The sequence below is a fragment of the Podarcis filfolensis genome (genome assembly GCF_964270895.1).
Source record: "Podarcis filfolensis genome assembly, chromosome: 4".
Classification (NCBI taxonomy): domain Eukaryota; kingdom Metazoa; phylum Chordata; class Lepidosauria; order Squamata; family Lacertidae; genus Podarcis; species Podarcis filfolensis.
The window spans coordinates 39,339,635-39,358,958 of NC_139607.1; the positions used below are offsets into that span (position 1 = coordinate 39,339,635).

Genomic DNA, 19,324 nt, shown 5'->3' on the forward strand with positions numbered 1-19,324 from the left:
AAAGTGTCCCTGGGTATGACCAGCCAAAGTTCAGACAAATATTAGGTCAAGCATCTAGGCAATCTTACCTTTTCCTTGCCACTGCTACCCATTTTCTGGAAGTACCCTCTGTGAAGGCAAGCATGCTCTGGCTTTTAATTTTCACGGAAAGAAGGTACTTACGCTCTACTCTCAGCCAAAACAACTTCATTACCCCTCCCTCTCTTGAACTCTGAAATTTCTCAGAAAATATAAGGAGGGCAGGTTGTGCTTTTAACTTCCTGTAAAAACAGGCCACAGAATGACTCAGAAGCATGTTCAAACTCAGGAATGTGAGCGTGCAACCAAAATCACCCCAATCATCTCATTATTTGGGTTACACAGAGAGCTGATGAACTCTAGTCCAGAGCATACAGCTCATGTGACTTCAGTTCCTTCCCTCTCTTGCCCATCAACAAAGCACTTTAATCAGCTGTAAACTTGTTCATTTTTAGCATTTCCTTCTTAGTTGTGTTGAGTTTGGGTGCGCTAGCATCTTTCCTTTAAAATAAAGTATTGCCTTTCCCTCCTTAGTTCTGGGGCCTGGCACTGACTGGGAAGAATCAGCTGCAGATAGAATACATGAATTAGCATGATAATAGGTAAACTTCCACTACCAGCATTGGGTTCCTACCTGAAAGAGCCAAACATTGGTCAGCGCCAATTCTTGCTAAAACATGTATATGCTACCTGCTACTGCTATCGCTGACCCTTCTGACCAGAGACGCACACACTGTTTACAGTGGAGGTGGGCTTTCAGTCCTCCACTTGCATGCCCAAATGCCATACTACAGATTTGGATGGAGGATTTACCAGTGGCCCAAACTCAACCAGCAGAGAAACCTTTTGTTCTCTGGATACTCCGAAATGGCTTCAAGTATTCATCCTCTTCACTCTCCCCACCTTTTCTACTGGAGCTCCTGTTTCAGACATTCATGAGCTAATGGGACAATGGAATACTCCAGACTTCCTACCTCCACCCCCCTCTTAAGACAAGTTCTCAAAGTTATCCTCTCCTCTACAGAGCCTAATCTCTGGAAAGCCAGGCAGAAGTCAACCAGCTAATAAAATATGTAAATAAATGCTTTCTTAACTACGAGGAACACTAATGAAAAATGCTCAATATAGAAATAAGCTGCCCGTGGCCCCACAACACCAACAGCTTACTTTAGGAGGAGGAGAAAACCACTTCCAAGTAGTAACAGCTTGAAGAAAAGCTCAAACACCTGTTCTACAAATCCTGGGGAGGAAAGCAAGAAATTGGGAGTGTCATTTCCCTGGCAGGAGCACCGAAAAAGCTCAAAACAGAATGTCAGGGCTTCTTGCTAGCGATAGTGCTATTGACAAATTGCTCCAAGAAAAAACAAATTACTGCAAACAGCATCAGTTGTGTAAAACTTACCACATCATGCAGAAGGTCTGCGAAACAAGAAATGAAAGAGCGAGGTGATGGGTGGTTCTTCCCCCTTTGTATGCAGTTCATTGTCTGTCTGAATAGAAATGACAAGCTCACTCTTAATTCATTAGGAGAGTCCTGCAGGGTGAAGTAGTGACTGATCACTACCATGGAGTTCAAACACAAGTACCAGGAGCAATTGCCACCTCCTACGCTTTTGTTTCCTGTACAACAAATGATTTGACAGGTACTCCAACTGATGCCATGACCAAAAACGTTGCTCAAACAGGAAAAACTTGATTATTGAATACGATGCCAAGCAAAAGCTTACTGTCTTAACAACCTGCTACTGCTTTGGGTAGGCATAGTACTGGAAAGGTTGAACCACAATGCCCTAGGCAGACTTAATACGAATCAGAAAGCTGGCAGCAAATTCTGTCACTAAAATGCATATTTGAGGAATTGTTTATTCCAGGGATGGACCTATGGCTCTTCAGATGTGGCTGAACTCCCAGCTCCCATCAGACCCAGCCAGTGGCCAGGGATGATGGGATTTCCATTCCAAAAACATCTGGAAGGCCGCATGTTCCTTGCTTTAGACATTGCATGCAAAACAGCTACAACAAAAAGCATGTGCCAAACTGAGCAACAGAAGAATAAGATGGCAATCGGGTGTTTTCCTCAATGCCAAGAGAGCCTGGCATTGAGGCAAAACCTACTATTTGTTTCGTCATGCTTGCTTTCTTGAGAAGCATAACAATAAGCCATGACTGTGGGTTGTCTTCAACTAAGTCCTATTCAGAGTAGACCCACTGAAATTAATCTACCAAAGTTAGCCACATCTATTACCTTCTCTGACTTCTAGCTTTGCTGGCTGGGGTTGATGGAAGTCTGCAGTATCAAAGCTCCTCAGCCCCGCTTAAACAACCAGCCTCATTAAAGAAATTGTACATTTCCCCAGAGATGGCCACCTGCCATATTGATGTAAGTGCCTAAAAGATATCAGAACATACTACAAATCCGCTCCACTCCCCAGTGGGGAGGAGTTGTGGTGGACCACGTGGCCATCCACTCCCCTCCGGGGGCGGGGGACGAAGTCCTGCATCCCCCGGAGTTTCCCAGCCATTTTCACCTGCCAGCAAATCCACTGGCGGGGGGGGGGCGTGGCCGGCCTCATTTAAACTGAGGCGTGAGCCGGAGAGCTTCCTCTTGGCTCACTTCCTTGATCCCCCGCTCTCCCTCCCTATTTTCAGGTTTCAAATTTGGCTTTGCTATGGACCTCGGCTGGTTGCCATTGAGAGGCCTGGTAGGAATTTTCCCACTTGGCAAATTGGCTTGGGCCATTTGGTTTTCGCCTACCTCGTAGCAATCGTCACAACTTTGTAAGGTTTGGCGGTTAGGCATTGATTGATCTTATGATGGAGGAGGGGAGGTGTGGCCATCAACTGCCCCTCCAAGCTAAAGGGTATTCCGTGAAAGGAATCCGGGGGTGTGGATCTTGTCTGAAGTCCGGGGCTGGGCTAGGGCCATGCCGTGACACCGTCAGGAACCCAGAGGGAGCTCAAGTTGGTTTGCATTGACGGGGCTCCCCTTACCAGTGGTTGACCCTTATTGGACTCCCTGCATGATGGGCAGGAGTCAGATATAGTCTGGTCAATTCCAATGCCTAAGCCAATACCGCTCACATTCTGTAACCAATAAAGTTGTGGCCTAAATTTGCCCAATAACATTAACCTAATATCTGTGTCCTTGTGTCTTATTCATCAACGAGGGGGTGGTCTCGGGGTCTCAATGTGCAAACAGCTTATTTCCATCCCAAAAATAAACCAGCTAGTAATAACCGCAGCAATCATCCTCTGAACAACATCCGGTCATTCATCTCCAAATAGCAAGTTCACTGTTGATCATTCAGTGTCTACAACATCATGATCACTTTGCAAACACCCACATTTTATGTCCTCTCTGTTGTGTACTGAGTCAAAGGATTTTATATCTGTATTATTATTGTCTGTATTTGCATTAGGGTAAACTAACTGCCTTTTGGTTCCAGAGGGTACAGCTACTATTGGTTCATTTAAGCTGCTGTATTTGGATCCTCTGTCTTATTGGTTTCCTCCAAAAGGCAGGACTGTGATTGCCTGATATTGTTCCCTCCAAAATGTATCCTTTCTAGCTAGTTCCCTGTCCCTATAAATGTAGCTCTCCCCTCCTCAGTTCTCAGTCTTGTTTGCTTTAATAAAGAAGTGTTACTACAGAACTGTCTCCAGCATATTATGTCAAGAGAGCTGAAATCACAAACCCCACGTCACAACACTCTCCAGCTCTATAGATTGCAGTTTGCACATTCAGCTGAACGTTACTTAACTGTATGCTTTTAACAGGCCACTCCAATGGAAACCGTTCCTGCTCCATTCATGTTCTCAAAATAACGAGATTCAATGCAGTTCTTTTCCTCCATCTTTTAAGGAGACTATTCTGCCCCAAACTACTAACAGCAACAGTAGCATTGATGCTCATTTTTTTTTTAATTTCACTAATAACTTTGTTAAGTCCTAACTATTAGCAGTTTGGATGCAAAAGTATATTCAAGAAAGCAGTGTGCAGTAAATCAAACTTAAGATCTTGGAGATGGCCCCTAAAAATCAATGAAATATTTAGTAGGTATGTGAAATTCCCTTGCATTCCATTGTACAGAAATGGGTGGGAATTTGATTTTACTGTTCCACAGTTTCTGTACCCAATAGCCGGATCCTGTGTTTCTGATTTAAATCAATCAGCACAGCCAGCTTTTATCAAGCGGGATTAAGTTTTCAAGTGTTTCTGCTTTTGCAGACGTCAGGTAAAGCCTTTTGAAATATTTTTTAGTGTGGCTGTTTAAAGGGTTGTACAGCTTGACTGACAGAGGATATGAAAAAGAAGGTAATTATCTCAGGAGCATACTGGACTGTATCTCCTTTGCTATTCTTGTTCGACAAGGCGCTAGGTGTGGATCAGGTGCAATGCTCACGGAATTTGCAGGAAAGGCTAAATACGTAGCAGAAACTTTAGAATTTCCCCATGCCTGCAAATAGTGAAGGCTAAACTTGGGAAACCTTTGCACAAAGCTGTTAAATGCTTTTTTGTGGCCTTAAATGCGGATGTGAGAGGTCTCTGATGCTCAGCCTGACATTTGGATCTCCTACCTTCAGCTATTCAAGAGAAGGTACTTTTGACAATATGACATTCGACAGCAGCCCACCCAACTCATTTTAGCGTGGTTTTCTGAGCTCCTTTTTTTTTAGAAGCCAGAGAAAGAGGCCCCAGAACAAAGTGTGGGGTCAGTCTGCAAAAATCAGTTGCCCTGACTTGCTTTAGCAAAAGCACAATTGGATACAACTCAAAGAGATTTAAAGTGATTTTGCATTAGTCAATTGTGCTTTTATGCAGGTTCATGATCTCCATGTGCTTTTCCTTATACAGTGGTACCTCGGGTTACATACGCTTCAGGTTACATACGCTTCAGGTTACAGACTCCACTAACCCAGAAATAGTGCTTCAGGTTAAGTACTTTGCTTCAGGATGAGAACAGAAATCGTGCTTCGGTGGCGCAGCAGCAGCAGGAGGCCCCATTAGCTAAAGTGGTGCTTCAGGTTAAGAACAGTTTCAGGTTAAGAACGGACCTCCGGAACGAATTAAGTACTTAACCCGAGGTACCACTGTACAATGGATTAAAAATGAGACAAAACAAGCAAAACTTGCTTTTTTTATTATTTGGCTAATACAGCAGTATTTTGTCACTTGCCTGCAGTCTCAATCAGGGTGAATCATTCCTGTGATGCTGGAAAATTATGGAATGCAGTGTGACAGGTTTCAATTCTCCAATGATATTTGAGTGCCCTGGTGCTGGTTGCAAGGCTTTCATTTTTTATGGAAAGGGAGCGCTCGTTTTGCAAAGAGAAACGTTCCAAGTGTCTGTAGAGAGAAAGGAAGAGACAGGCTTTGGCTGTTTATAATGCCTAAAGGACCAAATACGCAAGAAACGACACACAATTAAACAAACCCTGCTTTAATGTTTCATGACATATTTTATTATGAAAGAACCCAGCAAAACTTTTCAACTTGAGTTACATTGAAGTTCTCAAGCAATGCAACAGACACAAACAATTCATTTTTCGAATTGTGAATTCAACAGAGGATTCTGAATGTGGCAGACAAGGCAGGGCTTGAATTATAGGGGCAGGGAAGCCCCCTTAGCTTTAAAATGCTACGATTTGACTGTGGATTTCATTAATGGCCCTCCTAACATCCCCCATAATTCTGGTAGGGGAAGGTAGGTTTGTTGTATTTGTTTCAAACACATTGGAATTTTATTTTTAAAGATGCAATTATACACTTGTTCACAGCTGTGCTGACTTGCCTTGTGAAAACACAAGCACAGCGATACCCATAGAGTTCCATGCAAAACAAAAGGGAACAATTAAAAACCACACAACTAAAAGGCAAGAATTAGCATCTGTTAGTTTTATTTGAAGTTCCAAAGATGGCAATTTGACCAGGGCCCAAATGCCCGCCATCAGCTCATTGGGCACACAGAAACACACCCTGCCTCCTAAAGCTTTGAAGGATCATGGAAATAGTTTTGTAATGTTGTGGAGGAATTTTGGCGGAGAGAAACACGCATGGCTTGTTAGCTTTAAGTAACTGAGGTATGTGAAGTGAAGTTACTTAGCAGTAGTGCAAACTGTCAGGGGCTTGTTGTTAGAAGCATTCCTGACAGAGATGGAAGAAACAACAACTCAGAAATCAGAGCAAATTGAAGTCACAAGATGTAGCACATAGCACTAGTAGGCATGGGCGACGGAAGGGATGAGACAGGGATACGAAAGAATGTTCTTACTGTGAGGTGATCTCTTACAAGACTTTACTTGCAATTACAGATAGTTTTTAGAGGTCCTAGGGGGCAGTAGTTTTTGTTTGTTTGTTTGTTTTGTTATTTGAAGAGGCCAGGGACCCTCAGTGTTCAGAGGGCTTCCCCCACCCCCCAGTCTCTGCTGACCTTCATTCTGAGGAAACTGAACTCTGAACCCCATAACAAGCCCATCTCAGATTGTAGGGAAGCTCAGAGTTTCAGTTGCCTTCTCAGACACACTCCCAGCCTAAGTCTGTGCTCAGCTGCATGCTGAAGCCTTGTGCGCCACTGATTTGCATCCAGATGCGTTATCTCGTTAAGACATTCAAAAACCCCTAACTAGTACATTTCCCAAACAAAACCAGAAGAAGGTGTGCATCATTAGGAAACAGTTTGCATAATACGTAAATTACGCAACACAGATCTACACTACCCCTATTCATATGCAAGTAAGAGTACAGTATGGGGCAGGGGAGACAATTCTGTTCTGGTGCCAAGCCTGTCTCACCTCTGCTCATACCAGCCTAGCAACCTGGCACTCCTCTGCACATTAGAACTGACATATCAGCTATGCCTACGAGCACAAAGTCCAATGTGCATAGGCCAAATCATATGCAATCTTGGCCTGGCATAATTAGGGGGAAAGGACTGCAGGCTATTCCACAGCACATCGTGCAAACCATTTTCTTGAACGTATGTAAAGCTAGAAAGAATAATTAAATAGGAGCATAGGAAGCTGCCTTATATTGAGTCAGACCATTGGACCACCGAGCACAGTATCTTTTGCAGTGGCCGGCAGCAGCCCTCCAGGATTGCAGGCAGAATTCTCTCCCAGCCGACAACTGAACCTGGAATCTTCTGCATGCACAGAAGATGCTCTGACCCTTCCCTGTCAATTCTAGACAAACAAGTTTTGGTTTTTAAGTCCTTAATTTTAAAAACAAGAGGATTTTATTTTTCTGCTGCTTGCATTTAAATACTTTAAGACTAAGATTTTGGAAATGGTACCAAACCTTCGCCCAATATATGGCAGAGAACAGGTTTGCCGTGAGACAGAGCTGGCCCTACCATTAGGCAGAGGGAGGCAACTGCCTCAGGCAGCTGATTTGGGGTATCATGAAAGGGGAGCATATTGTTAGCTATGAAATTTACTGTTGCTGTATTTTTACAGTCAGGAAGGGATTGCACAAATCCTGGATTGTGAAATTTTCTGTCTCAGCCACCTTGGATACAAAACGGCATGACTCTTGAGGGAGATTGAAGATCATTTGCTGCTGCACCTCAGGTAGTAACATGTCTTGGACCCGCCCTGCTGTACATACATATTCAGATCATATTGCTTAATGCTTAAAAGTAGTAAGGCTTCAAAGCTTTAATCGAGTGCGGTTTGAATGAAGGCCAAATTTTGAATGTACAAATAAAGCCACTGGACCCACACTTGCACATATTACGTTAACAATGTAAGCCATCTCCTTCCTTAGCTATCTGGAAGCATTTTGAAAAGAATCATTAAGTGCACGAGAATATATATTTGTTTTGTACCCAACAAGGAAGACTAAAGCACTGCCGCTCCAACAGGAACTTTTCATGAGATAAGAAAAGTTATTTATACAAGTACATTATTCCTAGTGATGGCTGCTTCCCTGTTCCATCAGACTCAAGAGCCCATTGGACTTGAATGATTGAGATTCAATCATTCGGCAAAGTAGCAAGTTTGAAAATGACTGTCACTTTTCACTCTGTCTCTATTATAGCGCTCGCCTATTCCTGTTATCAATGTATCCAAAGCGAGTTATTAAAGTCTCTTTTCACTAGGAATTACCAGGGCTTCTGCCTGTTTATTAAACTGAACTCTCTAATCCCTCAGTCACTGAACATTTAGTCATAATTTGTTCTCACTTTGAGAGCTGCAGTACAATGTGATGTACTGTGGAATGAGAAAAGTAATCTTTTTTCGCCAGCTGCTATCCTTCTGTTTTCCCTCTTTGAATTTATGGATTGAGCTGTTTCCTACCAAATACCAAGGTAGATCAGGTCTACCTTGATGCAGGTTTAATCTGTAGGGGCTCTTTGATTGACTGCTAATCTTCAGACAACGCTAGTCCTGGCCCTGTGCTTACATTATAAGCTCAAGTTTCAAGGGCAGTTGAAAAAAGAAGAGTCACTGCCACACTAGATATTTATGTAATGATGTCCTTTAAAAATCCTAGTAAATGGCAGTTCTATAGTGTTGTAAGTCCAGAGTCTCTTGAGCAAAACAATTCTTTATAATTATTTCAACGCTTTGCAAATCAAATATTGAAAGAAAAAAAGAAAAAAATTGCTGGAGACAAACTGGCTCGTCTGAATAGGCAACATGTGCTAAAAACCAAAACCTCTTCTGCTAGTGAAACAAGACATTATACAGAAGTTCTTATGTGCAGAGGGCCCAATTTGGAAGTGGGGTTTCCACGAATTAAATGTAAATTCACCTACAGAGCACCTATATTTTTAGCCAACTCCCTAGTTCTAGTGACTACGGCTATAATTGTGTATTTATTTATTTAAAATGTACCCTACTTCTCCCCTCCACAAAACAACCAACTGCGATCCAACACAAATGATCAAACTAGAGACAGCAGCCAAAACAACAACACGCAAATTTGCAGGTCTCAAAATCAACACGTCAAGCAGTTACAGACTCAAAAGCTTATTTAAACATGAATCTTTTCACTTAACAGTGGTTAATTAAAGAGAGGGCGATAACTTAATCTCTTGAGAGTGAGTTTACCACTTTTGGGGCAACACCGCAGAAAAGGCCCTAGTGCACATTAATCAAATGAGATGGTCTCCTATGGATGCAGAGTGCAAGGTTTGTGAACATTTTTGTAATGCCACCCACAAACAACTTTTGCAGCTAAAATTTTACACATCCCCAAAATTCAACATGGCACTAGTCCCACCCCCAGACTGGTGAATTTTCTGTTCCCTCCTATGCAGACTTACCTGGAAGTTAGTCCCCGGGAATTCAGTAGGCCTGCTTACTTCTGAGTAGACATGTATACAGTTGGAGGGCATGTATAGCTCTGTGACTGGGTCAAATGTTATATAAGAACAGGCAAGTCTAGTGGCCTGGACAAATCAGTGGCTAAAGAAACAACAGGTTTGGAAAATATAAAATAGTACAGATATGCTTTTCATCCTTTCCCTTCCCTGTTTCGTTTTCTAAAATGTCCTTTTAAAATAAGTGTTCTTTCATTTAATCATACTCTGCCTGATGAAACAGCTCATTGAATCACAAGTGCCATCATAGTATATGTGCAGGCTGCTTTATAAATATAATTATTGTTATTTATTATTCATAATCACTGTGCATGATTGTGCCACTTGAATAGAGAGAGTATATTTGTTTATGTGCATTTTTAATTTTATTTTTGTATTTAAGATTTCATTTCCACGGGAGCTGTCATATTACTGGGTCAGTTTCTTGCTACCTAACCATGTGTGGCTTAGTTCAAGTTTATTAACAATAATCCCTGATTAGGTTGCCCCTAATCGTCTTATATTCGGAGATTTGTCTATAACACAAACACATAACTGTTTATTTTGAGATTGTGGAAATCCAGGGCTACCTTGCTTGATCAAAAACAGAATTCTGAGCTGCTTCTCATTGTGGTAAGTACAATCTTTAAAAAGAATACCAAGGAGCAATAGCTTATTAAAATATAGTATATCTATTGTTTACTGTGTCTGTATTTATTTTGTCCTTCCCTAACAGTATGTCTGTATTACTGGGGTTTTTTGTGCATTGTTAGTTTTCCATATTCCCTCAGAACAGCCATACTGGGGCAAGCATGCCAGAGGCTGATGAGAACCAAAGTATATGGAAGGGACCAGCATAACAAAGGCGTATTACAAATTATGATCAAAGTCTTGCCTTGTCATTACTTTCAGAAAGCTTTTCTTCAGCTGGTCAGAGCAAAGTCAAGTATCACTGCTGCTTCAGGTGTGGTTTAAAGGCAGGGATGGGAAACCTTTTTTTTTCTTCTTTTTAAGATAGAAGACCTTCCAGCAACCCCACTTGCCAGTGATGGGTAGCTGCCAGAGACAGGGTGGAGAAATAAAGGTCAAGTTTAGCTATCCTCCATCTAAGCAAGCAAGAATTCAAGCATACGTTCCACCCAGGTGAAAACACTTGAGGACGCTGCAAGCCAATGTCAATGTGGCTTGTGAAGAGCAGGGGCGAACAAAGGCGTCGTGACACCCGGGGCGGGGCATCGCTACATAGGGCACATGTGCGGCGGCGTACGACGCATGCACTGTATGTAGCGACGCCACACATGCGATGTACATAGCGGTTTGGTGGCGGTGGCGCTTGGTGCCGGGATCCCACCGCCGTCCATACAGCGCTCGAGCAGCGCCGGCGGCAAACCACTATGTACAGTGTATGTGTGCTGCGCATGCATGCGATGCCGCACATGCGCTGTACATAGCGGTCTGGCACCGGGATCCTCTGCTCAAGGCTGCAGCCACGAACGGAGGATCCTCCACATGCGGCTGTAGTGGCGCAATGGCTGCTCGTGCCACCGCGCCTGGGCCGGGGCGGCAGGGCAAGCACCCCATGGGGTGCCACCTTGTCACCCTCCCAGATGTGGAACCCGGGGCGCACCACCCGCCGACCCCCGTTGCGACACCACAGGTGAAGAGGGCTGTGTGGCTGGGGAGGAAATGTAGCCTGGAAAAAGTCCCAAGGGCCATACAAAGAGATATTGAAGGCCACATCAGGCCTCACAGCCTGTGATTCCCTTCCCGTTGAAAAGTGGCACTGGTTAATCAATGGCTGCCCAGTTCTTCCTCTTCCAGGCAGGAGGGAGCCTTAGCTCAGCAGAAGAACACATGTTTTGCATGCTCTTCTAGTTAAAGGATCTCTAAGGGAAAGACGCATGCCTGAGACCTTGGGGTACTGCTGTCAGTGAAGGCATTTAATCATTGGGTGTTGTTTTTAAAGTGAGCATAAGGCTACAATCAAGCCATTAAACAGGCTTAAAACAATGGAACAAGGAATCTGCTCATTGGGGGCAGAATCTCTCCCTTCTACATCGCCAGAAAACATATGTGACAGTCCAACACCTATACTCTTTCATCCAAACAGTTTTCCCACCCACCCCTTTTCTTGTAGTAAATTCTCCCAAAGAAGTGGGTCTCTCAGCAGTGCTCTTTTCAGCTGAGCACCTAGACTAAATTCTCTATAAAGATCTTAAAGATTTCCCTAACCCTTCTCAGAAGTGGTAGGGTTAAGGATTTTGGAGGCTTTAATTAGCTTCATTCCAGAGTTTATATATTTCATGAGATTACTTTGAGGTGGCTAAACCTCCAGTTCAGCCGTTCCTAAGTACCTTGGGCTAATCTTCCGCCAGAAGTGCTCATTGTTTGCCCCAAATTCCAGGAGCTTTATGGGAAATAAGTTAGCACATTCAAATCAAATCAGTGCACTAATGATTTCCTGTGAACCATGCCTACCTACAAGCAGCATTCAATAAGAATCTTTCGTTGCTCTGTTGTATATGTGACCTACAGCCCAATCCTTTACATATTAACTCACAACTCAGGTCTCCTTGTCTAGCCGTTTACCTCATGCTTTTACAAATTTGAAATGTTACAAATAAGTTGCAGTTGAGGGCCAACCTGAATAAAACATTGTAGGACAGGTAAGCCCCACCCCAAATTATTGATCACATGATGCGACACATGCACTCCATTTGAATGACAATGCCCATCAACTTTTTTGGGGGTGGGGGAACTGGACCCCTCAAAAATTTCAAGGGGGGGACCTCAGCCCCTAGGAGTTGGTTCCTATGGCCATGTGATAAAACTCGGGTATCTCTTTTTTCCTTTTTGCTGTATAATTTTGGTGTGGCACTGTGTAAACAACTCGACTGACATTCTGAGACTTGAAGGAAAGACCTAATAGGACGCCTAATAGGCCATTCGGAATCTTTTTCCCCCTCCCTGCTTCCCCAAATACTTGTGAATTCTTTTTCATCCAAAGCTTCCAGAGCACTTTACAGACTTGGCAGCAGGCATTTATAGAATGACCTCGCCACAAGGGATGGTGTGTGTTTTTTCTCCCCCTCCTCCTTGGTTTGCAGTTAGTTTATGCCCTTAGGAATGAGACTTCATGCTCACTCCAAGATTTTAAAACACACTTACATAATCACAGCACTTCTTGTTAACTATTTAAGCATTCCACCCAGCCCTGTGACAAGACTATGCTGGTGTGTATATATAGGATGGTGAAGGAAATCTCTTTGTCCTCCTAACTTCCCATTCCTTAATATTTGCTCTGGGCTGATCCAAGATGCAAACCCCAGAATGCTAGTTTTATTGCCTGCTCCACCCTCCTGCTTATCTCCACTTCACATGGGTGACCAAAATAAGGTGTCACATCTGCAACATACCGGTACTTTTAAAGCACTCTTATACCAGTCATGGCTTCCACCAAAAGAATCCTGGGAATCCTGGGTGCTGAGAATTCTTAGGAGGTTCTTCACATACCTCCCTGACCAGATGTGGAAAATCTCCACATAGCCACACCTCTGTTCAGGTAAACACCATTTGCAAAGCAAGAGTTTCTAGACACTAACTTGCTCCTTGTTCACGTTTTGACTTAATGCACAAAATAAGGAAGGTACTGGGTACGGGAGAGGCAAGTTAACCCTGTAGAGCCAGACATGTTGGGGGGCAAGATATTGGAAGTCTAGGGGAATCCTTGGGCCCTGGAATATTATATTGCCAATACTCACAGCTCATAGGTTCCTAATTGCAGAACAAGACAGCAGTCAATATCTAACCCCTTCTGCCTGCTTGCTTTCAAAATCTCACTGATTGCCTAAGAAAGTGGTTCAAGCAAACCTCCTAGCCAGATTTCAGAGCTGTCTTTAGCTGACATGACTCAACTTTAGACTTGGTGTCGGCTGTCCTATGGTATCAAGATGACATTCTGCTTTTTGTTTTGTTTCTACCTCTCTTGTCCCTAAAGAGATGTCTTCTTTCCGCTCCCTTTGTACCAGCAAGTGTCTGCTAGTCACTTCTGACATTGTCAGGTTGATTTATCTTAACTGGACCAGAAGAATTTTCTGCAACACTTCCCTGTGGGATGTCTCATTGTGCCCTGTAACAATAACTTTCCGCATCCTTTTCAGTTGGGACCTCAACAGGGTTGGAAGATGGAAATGCATTCCTAACCCATTACAGCTTCCCATTTACTGAGACCCTGGCTGCGTGTTACCTCATCACATGAAACTGTTCTGAAGAAGAGCAAGACTCTGACTGTTGAGAATTATGTAGGTTCTTCAAGGAGAAAGTTGGAAGGGATTGTAGACCCATTGATCACCTTTCTCCAATATTCATTCATGCTTGTCGTAGCTCCACTGACCACCTTTCTCCACTGTTGATACTTATCTCTCTCTCAGTTAGTGGCTATTTTTTCCAAGGAATTGGGAAGAGCAACCACAATCAGCTGCCAATGAAAGAAAAGATAAAGAAGAGATGGAACAGATAGCTGTACAATCCCCTCTAGCTTCCTCTGGCTGTCTTTGAGGGAGCCATTAGAATTCTCAGTAGTCAAGTCTGGTCTATACAAGCAACAAAAGGCCTCTCAAAGAAAGGGGCTGTGAGACTGCACCCAGGGCCCCATTCCACAGTTATGTGACATTGGCCCCCATCAATGTCACAGTTATGTGACATTGGCCCCCTGGGGGTATGCAAAAAGGACCCTGTCATGTGTATCCTGGAACTGTGAAGTCACTAAGGTCATACCCTCACTAGGGTCATGTCCCTATTTTCTCCAATGAAAATAGGAACACCCTAAGGTAAAGTGGGACAGTCCATGGTTAAATCAGAAAAATATTGTAAGTGAGGATTGGGGGGAGAGAGAGACATCTCAAACTGTTACATATTGTACCCAAAGGAATTTTTTCTTCTCTTATTCACTTTCTGGCAGGTGCCCCACATTTGATTCCCAGTAAAATACAACAGAACAATTTTTAATATGTATTTTTAAAGCCTTCAAATAAATAGCAACAAGCACAATATCATGGGGAGCCAGACTTGAATATTCAAAAATGATAAACACACACATGAAATGAATGGACTTGGGAGCTTGTGTCTGCCTACTGAGTTGTACTTGATCATAGATAAAATGCAAGCTCCTAAGACTTGAATGCCTGTAGACGTGTCAGTGGCTGCCACAACAGCATTTAGTGTTCAGAAACCTTAAACTGCAGTTTGACAGAGGGCAGCTAACTGCCAAGTATGAATTTGCTCATGCACCTAATGGGGCATTTGAATGCCACCTGCGCCCACCTCACTCCTGCCAAAGTAATAATTCCAAACATATGATATAAACTATAATTCTTCCATCCCCAGTTCTGTTTACTGTGTTTCACAGAATTCAAGTGGCTGCTATAGGGATATCTTTATCCTGGCAGCATCCTACTTTCCCATTGAATTTGACAAGTTAGCATCTCTATACTCAAGACTCAAACATTACAATTCTCTTAGGTGTTATCTGCGAGATGGCCCAATCTGAAACAGCTACTGACCAACAGCAGAGGGCCAAAGGATATGGAGCTAGAAAAAATGGCCTCTCCTTTTTTGCAAGTTAGGCACAATCCTACACATATTGACTCAGCAAGCAAATCCTGCTGTGTACTGTGAGGCTTGCTCCTACATAAGTGTGACTAGAATCAAATCTTGAATCCTGAATATATCTCAAAGCAGGCATTTCACCCATGTGAAATGATCCCCCTACTGATTTCAAAATTGGCATCTCCGATCAACAGAACTTGACCAAACAACAATTAGGGAATACAGTGGTACCTTGGGTTACATACACTTCAGGTTACATATGCGTCAGGTTACACACTCCACTAAGCCAGAAATAGTGCTTCAGGTTAAGAACTTTGCTTCAGGATAAGAACAGAAATCGGGCTCCGGTGGCGCAGCGGCAGCAGGAGGACCCATTAGCTAAAGTGGTGCTTCAGGTTAAGAACAGTTTCAGGTTAAGTACGGACCTCCGGAACCAATTATGTACTTAACCCGAGGTACCACTGTAAACCCCAGATCTAGCTCTGGCCCTCCATCTACTTTGGCACTCCTGGTCCTAATAATGTCATATCATCAACAGCTCATTCACCTGCATGCTTTCAGCAGATTACATCGGCCAAAAACGTATGCATCTTCCACAATAAACAGCTGCCTCCTACTTGTTCCACTGTATTCCTGTTTTGTATTCTAGCTGCTCATACCTCAGGCGTCATACTTATTTACTCATGTCTGCACTCCTGTTATTTGCCACTGTCCATTCTCACGTTGGGAAGATAGAAACATCCACCCTGTGGAACCCAATGCAATCACTACTATGTAGAGTTTCGTATGGAAAACTAGTCAGCAGGTACAAAATCACATCAGTCCTTGCGTTCACATTCATGCACCTTTTCTTTGGATTTGGATGGTGGTTAGGCTACAGGTTACAACAGCAGCTAGGGCTGAAGGCCCAGCCAGCATTAATTCTGCTGCAATGGTGCTGTCAGTACAAGACTTCCAGGCAGAAGGTCCATGGCTCCCCTCTGCAGAAAGAGCAGTAAGCCCCCCCCCCATATAGTACAGCCGGCTTGCCACAATCTAGAGTGAAGTAATACACCTAAGAGCACTTCCCTGCAACACACACAAACCGCACCAGAGTCCAGAGTCTAAAATTATCTACATTGCACCACTGCTCTGTTTCCTGCAGTTTAAATCCCCCATGAATCAGGCACACACAAAGCACTTTTTAACCCTTTCCTGCTAAGCACAAACAACAAATTCTTCCCTGATTCTGCCTGGGTCCTTGTATACAAGAGTAAGCAGCCAAAATGCATTAAAGGAAACCTCTGCCAACAGTGTTGCTACTCTTGGGAAGACAGGCTTAAGAATCCTTTGCCTGTAGGCCAAAGTTTATGTTACATTAAAAGCACTTCCAACATTATTTTCAGAGCAATAAGGAAAACGTATTTTCCATATGTGCCATGTCAGGTTGGATTTACACCATCTTTGGAACTGGTACGAATGTATAATGGATGTGAAGGGTCAATTATTTTTCTGCCATGATTTTGGTTTGTTACTTTTTATGGAAAGGGGATCTTCGTCAACAAGATGTGTCCCACTTTACCAGTTGTGCACTAAAGACACATGCCAGCTGGATGATAGCACTGAAAAGCGGTTGTTTCCACATGACAACCGATTAGATCCAATGCCCATTCAACTGTGTCAAGTTCCATTCCATCCTTTTTCAACACAGTGGTCTCAGTCTAGCAAAACTCCTCATATGACACAGCAAGAGGTTATGTTTATTTCATAAAATTTATACACTGGTTGATTGTTTGTTGGGGGGGGGACGACTCAAAGCGGATTTTAAATACAGTGGTACCTTGGTTGTCGAACGCCTTGGTTGTCAAACAAATCGGCTCCCGAACACCACAAACCCAGAAGTGAGTGTTCTGGTTTGCGAATGTCCTTTGAAAGCCGAACAACCAATGTGGTTTACACGGCTTCCAAGTGGCTGCAGGAAGCTCCTGCAGCCAATCAGAAGCCTTGGTTTTTGAACCATTCCAGGAGTCAAAGAACTCTCAGAACATATTAAATTCGAGAACCAAGGTACCACTGTCCATGTACATGGGGCAGAGGGTTCCATCCATTATCATTAGTTCTTCTCACACCAATTTTGACATTTCACTTGGCACTAGCGGAGATAGGAGATGACAACTTGTGTTTTCAGTTCTGAGGGGCTTCAGAAACCTATGGGGGACTGAATTGAAAGGGGCACAGGAAGTGTGCACAGATTCTACTGACATAAATGAGTCCGTTTACACCAGCCTTCCTCAGTCAGGTGCACTCCAGATGTTTTGGACGACTTTCATCAGCATGGCCAATGGTAAGTGATGATGGGAGTTGTAGTCCTGCATCTATAAGGCACCAGGTTAGGAAAAGCTGTTATACCTACCAGACATGATTCTTTGATCCCTTGTATAGCAATGGGAAACCTGGCTCAGGAAATAAGTATAATATTTTGTGTTAATTAGCTGTGGATGGTGAATGGTAGTGAATAAGCAAAACAAATAAAATACCACAGAAATGCATTTGGTAGGGTTGCCATTTAAACAGTGAAAATCTGGACAGAAAAGTTGTTGTGGTATTCCAGATATGTCTGGGAAATTCCAGCCGTATGGTAACCCTACATTTGGATTGTGACGGTCTTCCCCACCAAAGAGATTTTCAAAAATTAAGTTCAAAATAAACATTTTATGTAATTCAGAAGACACATGCCAGCATTACATACCATATTTTTTCAACCTAAAAGGAGCTTACAGAAAGTAATTTGTCTGTCCTTTTTTTTTCTCTCCCTTTAATTAGCAATATAATTAATTTGAATAGTTCATTCTCAAGGAGGATGAACTGAATTGTGAGCAAACCTAAGTGAATGTTTACTAGATAACATGCATTAAACAAGCCATGAACAATAGCTTCATCAACAATAGCACAAAAACATTATGGAACTCTGCAGCGTGGTGTAATGCAGCTGTCCAAAAATAAAAATAAAAGACTCAAAATTGCTTGAAATTTGGAGATATCACAATTTAGTAGCCACAAAATAGTGAGGGATGTTGTTTTGTTTGTTACTATGTTGTTTATTTCTGTGTTTTTATATTGTAAACCACCTGTGACTCTCAGATGAAGGGCAGTACAGTGGTACCTCAGGTTAAGTACTTAATTCGTTCCGGAGGTCTGTTTTTAACCTGAAACTGTTCTTAACCTGAAGCACCACTTTAGCTAATGGGGCCTCCTGCTGCTGCTGTGCCGCTGGAGCACGATTTCTGTTCTCATCCTGAAGCAAAGTTCTTAACCCGAGGTACTATTTCTGGGTTAGCAGAATATGTAACCTGAAGCGTATGTAACCTGAAGAGTATGTAACCCAAGGTACCACTGTACAGAAATTTAATTGTTATTACTAATAATGAAGTAAGGTTTTCAGTGGCAATCAGGCAAATGGGTACCACTATGGGCACAATTTAAGTATGCGCCAGCAATATACATACATGATGATGATCATAAGTTTCTTATTTATACCCTGCCCATCTGGCTGGGTTGCCCCATCCACACTGGGCGACTTCCAACACATATAAAAACATAATGGTAGCAATATTCAGGTATTATATCAGGGTTTTTACCTTTCGTGGCCAGTGGGTACATTTGGAACTTTGATGGCTGCCATGGGAGTGTAGCATAACATAAAATGGTTGCCATGGGAATGTGGGGCAATACAAAATGGCTTCCACACCTAAAGGAGCAGACAAAGAGATAGGACCACAAATTAGTGTGGGCACGTGCAACAGGGAACAGGTGCCTACATCAGCCAATGCAACACTCAAAAAAAGAAGCTCTGTGTACCTCTTCTTTGTTCGGAACAGAAGAGAGAGTGTCCACTGAATATGCTGGCATCCACTGAAATGTGGGCTTTAAGAGAGGGTTTTATGTATGAAAGGCTGAGCCAGTGCAAACAGGAACGGCGCAGGAAGAGCAAAGAATCTTTCACACAATGTAGATTTTTGAGGGGATACGTAATTAGACATTTCTCAGGCACCGCAGGAGATACCAGCAGGCACCCTGGCACCATGCTGGCGGACCCTACATTAAGTTCTCTGTGCTGAAATAAAGCTGCATGGGGGAAAGGGGGGGGGGTGCACGCCACTGCCAATGTCCTCCCCCCCACCAGCTTCACTTCCCGTTGTGTAAAAGAGGCATCCAAGAACATTCAGCATTTCCAATAGAAGCCTGTGTGCTGATGCATTCAACTGAATGCAGTTTGAAGACTCTTTCAGAGTCAAAGGTGAAGCCACCAGTTACAGGGGAACCCCCATGCCACCCTCCGTGACTTTGATTTAACACAGATAACCATGTATAAATATGGCTGTAGAGAATATACTGTATTCAATACAGGAACCATT

General features: G+C 43.1%; 1 long non-coding RNA gene across 1 annotated transcript in view; it reads right to left on the bottom strand.

The window, feature by feature from the left end:
• Positions 1-19,324, bottom strand: part of LOC310761925 — a 61,011-nt gene that overhangs the window by 2,549 nt on the left and 39,138 nt on the right. Inside the window, exons 9-13 of the long non-coding RNA XR_014547739.1 lie at positions 18,548-18,657; positions 5,196-5,365; positions 1,421-1,508; positions 1,186-1,258; positions 69-108 (exon numbers count right to left, since the gene is read on the bottom strand). This is a non-coding gene — a long non-coding RNA (uncharacterized lncRNA). The remainder of the gene's footprint in view (positions 1-68; positions 109-1,185; positions 1,259-1,420; positions 1,509-5,195; positions 5,366-18,547; positions 18,658-19,324) is intronic.